The sequence below is a fragment of the Phalacrocorax aristotelis genome, chromosome 2 (assembly GCF_949628215.1).
Source record: "Phalacrocorax aristotelis chromosome 2, bGulAri2.1, whole genome shotgun sequence".
Taxonomy (NCBI): domain Eukaryota; kingdom Metazoa; phylum Chordata; class Aves; order Suliformes; family Phalacrocoracidae; genus Phalacrocorax; species Phalacrocorax aristotelis.
The window spans coordinates 34400387-34413475 of NC_134277.1; the positions used below are offsets into that span (position 1 = coordinate 34400387).

General features: G+C 38.2%; 1 long non-coding RNA gene across 2 annotated transcripts in view; it reads left to right on the plus strand.

The window, feature by feature from the left end:
• LOC142052626 (uncharacterized) overlaps nucleotides 1–10066 on the plus strand; it is a 30299-nt gene extending 20233 nt beyond the window's left edge. Inside the window, exons 3-4 of one of the 2 annotated variants that reach the window (XR_012658912.1) lie at nucleotides 3532–3671; nucleotides 7537–10066. This is a non-coding gene — a long non-coding RNA (uncharacterized LOC142052626). Of the gene's footprint in view, nucleotides 1–3531; nucleotides 7509–7536 lie in introns of those variants that run through there. The other variant, XR_012658911.1, reaches the window with a different exon arrangement.
• Nucleotides 10067–13089: the final 3023 nt, after the last annotated feature.

The following is a 13089-nucleotide window of genomic DNA, read 5'->3' on the forward strand; positions in this document are numbered from 1 at the left end:
ATTGCTAATCTAATTAACATCCATAACAATTTAAACAATACATTGACTCAGCTGTTCTTGGAGCCCCACGGCACCTAGTTAAGTTACTTTCCAACGCTGCTGTAAATCAAAAGAGAAAGGCTAAGGTCACTGTGTTTGCTGTACGCTTTAGCCTGGGACCCTGATTGCTTTACCAACTGCTCATTGATGTTGTTTTTATGGCTTGCTAAGGAATACTTCATTTCTTGATCCAATATTTTTATTTGTATCCTCACCTGCCACACAAGGTAGCATTTAGCTTGAATATAATATGCACAAATTTAAAAACAAAAAACAATTCAGGAAAAGTACTTGAAAAGGACAAAGTGTACAGCAAAGATCGAACATAATCAGCAGAAAAATACCTATTTCTTTGGTGTTTTGCATTTAATGTTTCCGTTCCAGCTCGACACTATTCCTATTCTTACAGGGAGCATTACAGACATATTCTTTGAGAGGAAAGTAAAAACTTGGAAAAAAATTTTGACAAAAGTTTCTGTTGAGGGAGTGGCCCAGCAAAACAAAGCAATGGATAAATAGTGGATCAAAATGTTATTGGCTTGAACTGATAGATGTCAGTGGAAAAGCAACAGGAGAGACTGTAGCCAGGCCCAGGGCAGAATCAGTGGTTGGGACAGATGTCTGTCTGTGATAGTGTCGCTGACCTGGATGGACCATTCCTCAGCTCAGGGCTGGGTCACAGTTATTCCTTCGGGGCATTAGAGATATAGCAATGCGTGAATCTCTAACCCAGAGTTTCAGGCAGGTCTGGGTAATGACGCTTACTGTATTTTAAACAATACTTTCTGTTGCACTGAGTGTTTGGGAAGCATCAGCTCCCAATTGTGCAAATCATGTCACAATGCAATTTCTAAACTAGTATAAAAAATGACAGTGAAAAATGGTTATCATCCACAGTAGATATTACAGATTCCCAAATAGCGGACCTTTAATGTTTTATACTACTAGAAGTTCAATTGATTTACCTGTCTTACATTTGTTCTGCCTTTCATATAATACTGTGTAAACCATTCTGTTGAATTCAAAGAAAAACAATAGCATAGTCAGGAGTCAATGCCAAGCAAAATTGTTAATAAAATTTAACCAAGTCTATTCAGGGAGTGGGTTTTTCCTTAGAAAGTTATCATTTATTTGTAGAAAACGCTCTTACGGTTGACAAAACCTAAGGAGATTATGAAATTAAGTGAGTCTGATGTGGTCCTGTGAATTTGGACACACAGATGAGTTTTCTTCCACTAACACTATTCTACATAAGAAGTAGTAAGTCTGGGAATGAAACTGAATATATTTGGTCATCCCCACCTTTTTTTTTCCACAGTTTTTTTTTGCAAATGTAAATATCTATAAAATACAGCCTCTGTATCTGGTACCCTTTGTGCAAATATCTTTAAAAATAACTTTCCGAGACTCTCTTACTCCTGGCAAGTAAGAGAGCATTTTTGTACTTCGGGATTTTTTTGTGTATGTGCTTGTTTTCAACTATAAAATACCCCTTATATTTCTTGGTCCTCTTTTAGCCCTCAGTGATTTTTTGCTACCTCTTTTTTTAAGACATATGTGTGGAAGTAACCCTTATATTTGAGCTTGCACACTTGCTCATACTGTCCCATTGTCCCTACTGAATTATGTATACAGATTTTCCTGGGTTAATACATTGTTTAATTTACTTCTAAATTAATTACTAATCCTTTCTTCCCTCAAATTAATTACACAGTACAGATACTATTTCTGTCAAGGACCTAAATCCAGGCCTTCTCTGATATTTTACATGTTCAGATATTTCATGCATGGAAGAGATTTTATTTTAAAGACTCTCAAAGTATTCTTGAATTTTGAACAGAAAGAACAACATAGGACTCATAAATGATGGGGATCTGGGTTTGAGATGACTCTGCAAAGCTTCTGCTGCCATGATGTAAGCAAGAATCATGTTATCTTCTGAATTTGAACAGCATCGAACACTGTGTGAATGTGGTGATTCTGATTTGGGTGTGGAGGTGCACTGTAACAAAGTATTCTATTTTTATCCTTAGTATTTAAATGTATTTTTCTAAGTGTAAAATCTAGTTCTATATTTTTCAGACAACTTGACTACCTTGAGGATTTTTTGTTATTCAAACTGACATATTTGATAATTCTTAGGCATATGTTTTCTATTAGCCTAGTTATTCCTAATTTTCATAGAGTCTATCAAACTGTAAATAGACATCAGATATTATTTTTCTATTTCCCTATGTCCAAACAAATTATAATTTAATGAATAACGTGCGGGTTTTAATCGGACTGGAGAAGAACTGAGGATCAGATTTTATAGCTGCCGTAAACACGGCCTAGCGCCACCCAGTGGGTTTTGTTAAAAAGATGAAATTTCAGCGTAACCCACGTTTCCAAAAATCTCCATAAAACTTTCCATGGCCAGCTGTGACTCCAAGCTCACCACAGATACAGCTGTGGAATGAGTGGGATTTACTGCAGCCTCCTTTTCTTAATCTCCGGAGGATTTCTACTTACTGTCTAAACAGCTCACCATGTTAAATTATAAAGCAACTCTAAGGCTGCTCACGGTACTTTGAGATGACAGGACTGCACCGGCTGCTCTTCCAGCAAAGCTCACAGGAGCTGGTGTGGCTGCGGCAGAGCTCTGTCCGAGTGGCCGGCAGGCTCGGGGCTCCCGCCGGGGTCCCCCTCTGCTCCCCTCCTCCAAGGGGTCTGATGGAAAAGCACAGCTCAACCCTTTGGAATTATAACTGGTTACAATCAACCTGGGAGAGTTAAAGACAGGGAAGAAAAAGTCAGCCAAGCTATCAGGATAAGCACATCAAACCTCTGTCGTGACTGCTGGTTTCGGAATAATACCGCACCTGAAATATGCACTCCTAAGTTTCTCCTCCAGTTTTTGGAAACGATGGTTATTTCAGAAGAAATTGATAAATGTCAGTGTGCATAAAATATGAGACAGATCAAACATAGGTATTTCAGTATAAAAGCTATTAATTTTGTGCAACATACATTTGAATTACAATATTATTAAATTCCATTAAGCTAAAATGATATATTTAACTCAGACTTCAGAGTGCAAATTTCATAGTCCCCTCCAAGCTGTTCCTGCAAAGGTGTTAGGGGTAATTAACTGCCATTTTCTCAGTAATTCGGAATCTGCAATTAATCAAAATGCAGGGCCTGAGTGATTGCACAAAACAGTAACACTTAGTTTATTATGTAGCACATTCTCATTCTAGTTGTTTTATGATGGGATCAGCTACACTTTTTCCCCAGAATTTATTATGCTTACCCTTCAGCCAATTAGTTTTTCTCACTTTACTTCAACTTAAAACCTGGTGAGTTTGTTATATACATGCATAAGGTTGCTTGTCAGTTATATTGGTTAGAGACCTGCAAGACTGCATGTGTTTAAGCAATTAGAAACCCAGGATTGTCCAGAGAAATGGCAACTTTGCCTTCTTAAAGCAATGGTTTTTCTTTAAAAAATAGGAATGGAAAAATGAGAGCAATGAGAAAATGCCGTTTGCCACAGCTACAAGTGCCTGGCATGGAGGGACGCCCAGAGCCGCCTGCTGTTACCCCGCGCAGGGACAAGTTGTGGAGTCCTGGTCTACAGTCCCTTGGTTGTGGTACGTGGATACCGCCATGCTTCCAGATCACACATGCAGTACAAAATTAACTGGTACCAAGGTATTGTGATGAAGCAGAAACACTCGATTTTCATATTCAAAATGAAACTTAGAGATAGAATTTTCACTGAGGTTCTCATGTACTTTTGGAACTAAACCCCAGTGCTTTGGCACATGTTGATTTTACAGCTAGTCTCATGGGGAAGGAGATTTTAAAATTATAGCCAGTTAAGTGGATAGATAGTTTGCCGAACACTACTTGTGTAGATAATAGTAGTAGGCCTCCAAGATGGCCTGACGGAATAGTTGTAATTGACTTAGTCCATTTTTACTTCCTAGCCATTTAAACCTGCATCTGGAAATCCTTCTCTAATTTCACAGCTGTGGTGCTGAAACACATACTAGGGTGCAGTGGCGTTTAATCAGTATTAAAGAAGATGGGAACTCCAGAGCAAACCAAACTTTGACAAGATAATTACCGATGTAAAGCCATAAAAGGACAATACTGAAAGACTCCTGCTGTTCCTAAGAGTAGAAGTTAATGTCCCTGTTTGATAGGGTTAAAGCTGATTGAACCGTGTGCAGATGTTAGACGCCCACAGCACTACAACCACTTTGACCAGGACATTTATTTAACACTGTTATAATTTAAAGATCTCTGCTGCTGGTGACTTCCTCCTAACCTGTGTTACTAATCTCATCTTTCTGGGTGCTCACAAAACCAGGCCTTTATAATTAAAAATAGCTCTTGGGTGGAGCCCATGCTCTTATTCGGCCACTGCGACAAGAGGTGCCTTTTGCGAATGCATTCAGAAGTCCCTCTCTAGGCTGTTTTTTTATCATTGTTTTTGATTTATAAGGGGCTGGTTAACGCATCTGGTAAGCCTATAGAATAGTCCTTTATGGTTAATTTATATTATACCGGTACTAGTGCTGCCCTCGACCTAGAGCAGAGTCCACTCTCGGCTAAAGCATGGGGTTTGTTGTTTGGCTCCTACCAGCTCTTGCTTTCTCTTACTGACCTACAGTGGACAAAAGACACTTTTTGATGGGGTCACAGTCTAAGTCAAGAGTGGCCTAGATCACAGTGGCACGACACAGTGTACTGACAGGTGGGAGACCTGAATATGTGTACAAAGTTGAGGTTTTGTGCACAAAGCAGTCCTCCCAACAGCTAATGCCAAAGAACGTGGAGGCAGAGGATCTTCAGTTTGTAGTTGGCATTGTTAAATGTAATACCATGGGGATACACAACTGAAAGTGAGAGGATCAAAACCAAACCCCTGGCTCGAAATACGTGTGGTTTTAAAGTTATATTATATTTCTTTTTGACTCATGTATCCTATTTGGATCTGGATAATCCTAATGAACCTCACAAAGTATCCGAGAGCACTCGATTTAGCACAAATTTGGCAAGATAAATTGAATACTTATTTCCCAGGTAGCTTAAAGAGAGGTGACATTGAAAGAAGTGACACAAAATTGATATTGCACAGCATTTTAGGTAGATGATAGATGCACACAAGAAGTGGCAGTATTACCCTAGTGATGTTTGCAGGGATGTAGTCGAAGAATGACAAGTGGTATTTCAGTCTATCTTGCATGGCACCACACAGCCTTATTACTTTGTTTTCCTGAAAAAACAGTGCCAACATATATTTCTGTTTCTTGGTTCCAAAAATATAAAATTATATAGAAAGAGGGGAAAAAAGGGTCTTGTATTTCGTTTAGGCTGAAAGAGAAACACACAGGAAAGTGAAGTAATAGAGAAATTTAGAGAAAAGGAAAACTTAGGAACAGATGTCACTGTTTATTTTTATTTCTCTCTCTGCTTCCCTATGATTATAATAAATGATCTCTTTTTGAGCTGATTAGGGAAGAACAGGATTACAGCAAGGTTGGACAGAAGCATCAGATAAAACAGAATATAACCCCACTTAAATTCTCTATTCAACATTACTCCAAGATGGAATTAAAGCTCCCATGTGGCTCTGGTGCTTTAAATGAGTGAGGCTGTCAGAGTAGTGAACTCTCTTTAGCCACATTTTGGAAAAAAATTTTGAGATGGATTTCTATCTGGTCCTTGAATTGATTTTTACGTTCTGGTATGGATGAACTAGACCATCCACATATTTGGCTATTTTATGTTGATTAAAACATGAATAATAGGAAAGGCAAGTAAGGATTCAGAGACGTCAAAAGCAAAGGTCATGTCAAAAACCCAGGGCCATTCCACATATTTCTGTGCAACTGACAGTATAAAAGACAATTATATTGTTGAAGAGAATGCTAGTTTGTCTGAACTATGGGTAACACTTTACATTACTAATGCTGAAGAAACAACTTAGCTACACTTTTTACTGTTCATCCTGTTTGCCTGCTTTTTTCATATCTGAACTTGAAAAATCAAACCAGACATTTTTACATTAGATTTTTTAGCTCTTTGTTCCAAGTATGTTTGTCACATTCCAGAGTTTAGAATAAAATCCAAATCCACTGCTCATTGCAGTACACCCCTAAAGAATTCTAGACTAAATAAAAGTATTGCTAGTCACCTTTGTGTTATTTTCTAATATAAGCCTAGAGATCAAGTAGATAGTGAGAATTAAAAATCCTAGCAAAACACCTGTGTTTTCATGAACACGGATATGACAAAACTTTTTTCAAACTTGAGTTACACTAACTTCTGTGATAAATACATGGGCTTATAAGAAGTTTCCACTTAGGGAACCCTCTCGAGTTAGAACACAAATAAAATGTGCTTTGCTTTTGGGGGGATTTTCTTTTTTCTTTGTAGTCAGAAAAATCATGCTATTTATCTATCCCTTAGAGGAAAATCATTATGCAGTTTCAGCAAGGTGTAACTGAGCAGAGACTCTCAGGTCACAGAAAGCCAAAAAGGTCTCAAAAAATTGATGTTGATGAACTAAAACCAAAATTATTGGAGTATCTCCACCTAGCCTGAATCACTTGAAAAGCCTTAAACAGGGCCAAACTATGTGTGGATTGTCACAAGCCACACAAATTCATGTTTTAGGAGAAACTGCTAAGTTTCGTTTTAATTTATGAACTATTGCTTCTCACAAAAATATACAACAAATGGCTTTTTACCTTCTCCTCCCATAAAATCATAGGAAGCTTTTTGCCAGGCTAGTAAGCATTAGCAAAAATGTTAACGTTAGTTTTGTATTGTAGGAATCTATCTCCTGGGATATAGATACAGTAGCATGATTTAAAGCTTTACCATTTCAAGGTTCTTTAAGTTCCTGCACATGCTGCAATTTTAATAGAATGTGTACATTCTTTCTACATTCAAATGTTTTTTGTATTATATTTTTTCTATTAAAAAATGACACATGAAACTGTACTTAGGATTAAGATACGACTGCTTCATTATATAATTCTCATACTTTAAGGAATTATTTCCTTAAAAAATGGTTCAAGCTGAAACTTGGCATATAAAGTTCTAGTTTGGGAAAGGCTGGGATGCAGAATGGTTTTACAAAGTTTCACGTAAATCAGCCTTGTAATTTTTTATTATTTCTACAGAAGGGCATAACACCCGGTTTAGTACCATTTTTTGTTCTCTTAATATTTGCCGAGTCTTAAGTAGAAATAAGCTATTTTTCTGAGTTGTTTTCACAGTCTTTTCTTGTCAGTTTAAATGATTGTTTCATCTTAAATAGAAAGTTTACCAAGTCTCACATCCTACTTAGTACTTGTTTTGCTTCTTTCAAAGCATGTGTAGTGATGAATGTTTCAAGTTAATTTAATGCTATGAAAGGTGCCAAACTGTCAGACATGGAAACTAAAATAGACTATTTGCGCTGAGAATGTTTATTTTATTTTATTGTTAAAATTGCAGTTGGAGGCTTCTCCAGCTTTGTGCAGCCATGAAGACCTGTAACATTGGCAGCCATGGGAGCTGGTGAAAGGGATGAGGCTGTAAATGGAAGTGTGCTGGCTGATCTGTGCAATGGAAAAGATGACCTGGCACAGAGCACTGTATTTTAAGAACTTCTAGGATCTAGGATACTCATCTCCGCCTCATCAGCCTATCCAAAATTTTTCTGAAGGCAATGGAAATCACGCTGGGCTAAAACAGTGTTTTATAGAGACTCATTGCCAATATACAGCAAAAAGATCATCAACATAATTTCCCATGATTAAGCACAGTGTGAGCTACTGTTGAGACCTCTTAGCTGGAAACTGTCCCCAGTTGCTCCTCTGCAAATCTAATTATTCATCTAATTTCCCATAGTCACAAAGTCAAAATAGTAAGACACGCATTTTCCCTGGTTAGGGGTAGCAACTTTAGTTCCTTTCTTACCAGTCCAGTACAAACTATATCCTTCCTTCTATCTCCTTACGATTTTAAATTTTTTTTTTTTTTAGGTTAGGAAGGAATTAACCTATGTCTTCTAAATAAGTCTATCTAAAATGACTAGCAACTGACAGATTTGCACTGATACATTTAAGACAAAGGATGGACTTATTTCTTGGTGTGTCTGAATTGGGCTTGCGTTCCCTTTTTAACTGTATCTTGTTGTTTTCCATTAAAAACAGTACAGTACAGAAAGAGTGGACTCTCATTCCTGAGGCAAGTACCTACATTCTCAGTAACAAGCACTGGAATTACACAAGTTAGAGAATAAGTCCCAATGTACCCTAAGACTGCTGTTTGTTACTTTTCATTAAGTTTATATTCTTCTACCAGAAGCATTTTGTTGGTAACAAATTCATAAAAATAATTCAAGCCCTTTAGGTTGGGGGGCTTTTTTTGCAGATTTTATATCTGCTACAGTCTGTTCAATGTCACTGTGTTAGTACAGGAATGTGGCTATAACATTCTTGCCTGTGAAGCTGTACATCAGGCACACTTTAACAGATTTATGTCATCAACCCCCACACAGTATTAATCATTCTTCAAGGTCATTTTTAGCTATCAAAGTAAGTGCCTTAGTAAAATTGCCAAGGCAGCTTTCAAGCCAGGCCAGTTGCAAGTTTTCAGGTGCTGGAAAAGAGGGGGTGGGGGGGAAACCAGCTGAGGAATTCACAAAACAAGTTTCTTGGCAAAGTGTCCATAAAGGTCTGTGATGGGAGAGTAACCATTCATCAGCATACATGCAAGCTGTCTCTGTTATGGAAACCAGGGCACATTTAAAGGAAAAATAAACAGATTTATCAGTCTGGTTACAATTTTATGGAGTACAACCTTGAAAGGTTTCCCCTGTCTGTTTCAGACACTGACAAGATAAACTAGACATGGCTAAGGCTGAATGTGTCCCTTCTGTCAGGTGCTATGATAAGTATGAAAAGCCAGGTATGCTTCACACATGGTCTCCAAATAAATCTCAGACAAGGTTTATGTTCCTTCATTTTGTTTTCTATATTTCATCATTGATGAAGCCAAACAATCAATGACATAAGATTTGGGGATGTTTATTAGCACACCAAATGGCTGAAGCCTGCAAGTATGGAAAACCACATCAAATTGTTGGTTTTATGAGAGACCATGCTGACATTTAGTAAAAAATATTTCAGTTATAATCACTTGGGAATTCCTCTGTTTGCTTTATATTTTGGAGAACTCAGTGACAAGAAGATGCCAGTTTTCTGGATCAAATTCAATTACAAATGCTGTGCAGGCACAAAAGGCAGCCTGGAGGACCATTAAAATACACTAGATTTTTACTAGCATATAGGTACTAAATACCTGCTGTGGAGCAAATTGAGGAGCCGGTCAAAGCTCACAGTGTTTCTACATTAAGATTAGGGTTATCTTTCAGATAAATAAAGCTTTCAGGTATTGTTATTTACATCTTCTTTAGGAACATGGAATAGAAATGTTAGAAGTGCAGATGTCTGCAATGAAATCCTTTTTCTCCTACTTCTTCCTCTTCTACACTTTGCTCCCAGAAGCCCTTCTGTTTAAAAGAGGCACAAAATGTCACATTAAAAAGAACTTTTGATAGTGTAGTGGCCTCCTAAATGACACGTATGATCAAAGAGAGAGGATGATATAAGGGAGAGGCCAGTATGATCTCCTCTCTGCTACAGCAGCTGGCATCCCACAAGTGTTATTAAGCTTCCTCCTTAATTTAACTCAGTGCTAATATAAGTCACCATCATACCTAGGAGCTCTGTAGGTATTCACAACTGACTTTCTCCAGATCCCCAGAAAGACAGAAAATGAGAAAAAGAAAGAAAAGAAAAAAAAAGAAAAATGTGATAGAAAATAAGGAACAAACCTCAAAATTTGAAGGGGGAAATGGAATTAAAAGAGAAAGCTGGTACAAGAACAATATAACAAATCAAGCTGTAAGGAAAAAATATTGAAGGTGAGTTTAGTGTCAGGTTTTTTTCTAGGTTGAGTATTTTGTATTCATCTGCTTTTCTTTTCTTACCCCATGCTCCTCTGAGATAATTCATGCAACTGAGCTCTTGAGCATTTGCCTCACTTTTTCAAAAAACAGAACTGGTGTCTGATGTGCTTGCTAACCTCACAGCAGGACTGGCAGGTTTCTCAGCAAGCTTGCCAAGATGCTCAAACTGCCTTAGAGACAAGACCATGAGCTGCACGGGAGCCTGCTATGGGCTCTCAGGTTCATGGTCACCTTTTCTGGCACATGCCCTGTTTGAACGCTGGCACTGAATTTGGAGTACTTCCATTGCCTAGTCCTTCCTTCATAGTAGCCAGGGTTACATGAAGATGCAGAGCTCAGTGGGTTTTATTGTGTGGTGTACAAACAACTGGCTTGATTCTGCATGGTCAAAATCACACCGAACTCAAGTATGAATGAAAAATCAAGACCAAAATAGAGGGGGGAGGGGGGTGGGAGGGGGGACAGGGCTGTTTTTATTAGAGCGACGATGTTCTGGTTCAGAACAGATCCCTGGGGATGGGAAAGCTGTACGAGACATGATGTTGAGAAGTCAGCCAGAGATTAAACTGTAACTTCCTTTGCATTGAGTACACGGAAATAATGAGAAAGTTACTGTGAGAGAAAGCTGAGCATCAGAAATGCCTGTCAAAGTGTACCACTTGGTGATACAGGCAGGAAAAATATGCATCTTTTTTCTGATGTGTACTTGAAGTAATTTTAAATAAAATTACATCATTTTGTGGGAAGAAAGTTCCCTTTACCAACATCCAACCTTCTCCAAGAGCAAGCACTTCAGCAAAAGACAAGTAACATGCCATCTGTTACCGTGTAGGAATAAAGGATGTCATGTTACACCAGAATAGGGATGCAGAGTCTTTTTTGTGCTGAGCATTTTAGCAGCTTCATGCTACTGATTACATGTTCATAAAGGGGAATGGAGATACTTTCTACTACTCAGGAGAAAGAGAAGAATTGATTTCATTCTTCTACCCAGCCAACATCTTCAAATAGGGAATCATAACAGACTGACCTTTTACTGTCTCCAGTTGCCCACAATGAAAATGACACTCCCTGTTACAGAGCAGTTGACTCTCTTGATACTTTCTAATTAAGATTATGGCCATTTTCCTCTATTTGCTGGATCCTCAGGTTCATAAGCTTGCTTTTTACCTCAAAATTTGCTATTTAGGTTCTTATTACCTCAGACAGCATCACTGTCATTCATGCACAATCAGCTACAAGGATTAGAGAATGTGAAAAACAACTTTCTTACGTAAACACATTTGTTAGTTATGAAAAGGAACAGAAAAAGCATGCAGAATGAGACTGATAGATCTACACTGTAAATATAGAAAATTGGAAAGGCTTCTCTTACAAAAAGTTGATACTGAGATCTAGAGGGAAAAAAATGGAGGATGTAGAAGAGGCATTTTCTCAGTTACGCAGAAAGATAAAAAACTCTTTAAGCCTAAAAAGAAGAAATTAAAATAAGCTGGCTTCCATGAGCTTTATTTCCACCTCTGGTAACTGACCGAACACCTTAAGCCTATTTTCTAAGATTAAAATTCAGTACTGTTAAGGAAACAGAAATGAAGGAATCAAGGAGAAGAGGCAACCTGGTGTTCATAGATGAAAATGCACAATAAAAATGAACCTGCTGGGATTCTGGGGTGGATTTCTGTAGCCCCACTACTTTATGGCAAAAATCCTATTGACTCGATCAAGGCCAGACTTTCAATGTTGGCTTTTGAAAGGGAGAAATAATTTTTAAGAAATCACAGAGGCATTGTACCAAGTGCACATTAAATACAATAAATGGGATTTCCATTTAACTTCTGTTTCAGCTGCAGAAACCAGGCGTTTGTGATTAGAAAAGTAAAGGAAATCTGTGATTCTTTGATGACTGCAAGGGCTAGGATTAATTTGTTGGGGTCATGTTGAGAAAAATAGTGACAGAAAGAGCACAGAGTGAATAGGACCAAAAATGAGAGTTGGGTGTGGTGCTAACTCCTGAAGCACAGACAAACCAATACACAGAAAGCTAAGAAACAGTTCTAGAAAAAAGCCATAATACTAATACAATAAATCAATTATAACATACTGTGCTGTAAACAGCAATTTTAAAACTGAATAAGAGGAGAAAAAAGTATAATATGCATCACTGCCAAATCCTCCTAAAGCTAACACTCACTGACCAAAACCTGCATGAGACTCACAAAGGTGGGGCAGAGTCCAAGGTGTGATTTTCTTGCACACAGGATTCTTGTATGTCTGTGACCCTCTGGCTTGCCCTGATAGCCTGCCCTTGTCCTGGCCTACGTAAGAACCTTCCTTAAAATTCTCAAAATTCTCAAAAATGTGTTTTGCCTCATCCAACTCCTATCTCAGGAATGGCTGTTAATGTCTGGAACATGACGAAATACCATTTAAGTTACTGAGACATGGAGTTACTGAGACATACATGTTTAGCATGATATGAAGAAGGACATGAAAGAGCCAGCCCAATTCATGACAGTTCTAAGTTTTTCTTTCTTTGTTTTGTTAAATTATTCCAGAATTTTAATTACTTCAGAATATACTCAGTTCTTGGATAGTGTACATTCCTCCAGCTAAAATCATTCATTGAATTGTGATGGGATTAGGTGTACACTTCTATCCCAGGGAGAGGAAAGCTGGGGTGCAGGCTGGACAGGGGCAGCAGCAAAGCCTGACTCTCCCCGGATCATCCGCAGTGGGATCCAGCTGATGGAGCATGTGGCAAAGCCCCCGGCATAGCCATAAATTACTTACAGTGTGTGTGACTACGATTAGCTGTTTGACTTCTTGTTGAGCAACACTTACAATATCTGTGGGCACACAGTAAGCAGTTTGGAGCTGCTGATTGCACTCTGATTTACGAGGGGTGGTGGAGAGGGATGGAGGGAGACATGACAGTTCGGAAATGGGTAGCAAAAATTAACTTACAGGGAAACTAGATAGGACTTTAGTTGTCGCCCCTGAATGCGTACATGTGGGGCTTGCCTTTATTTATT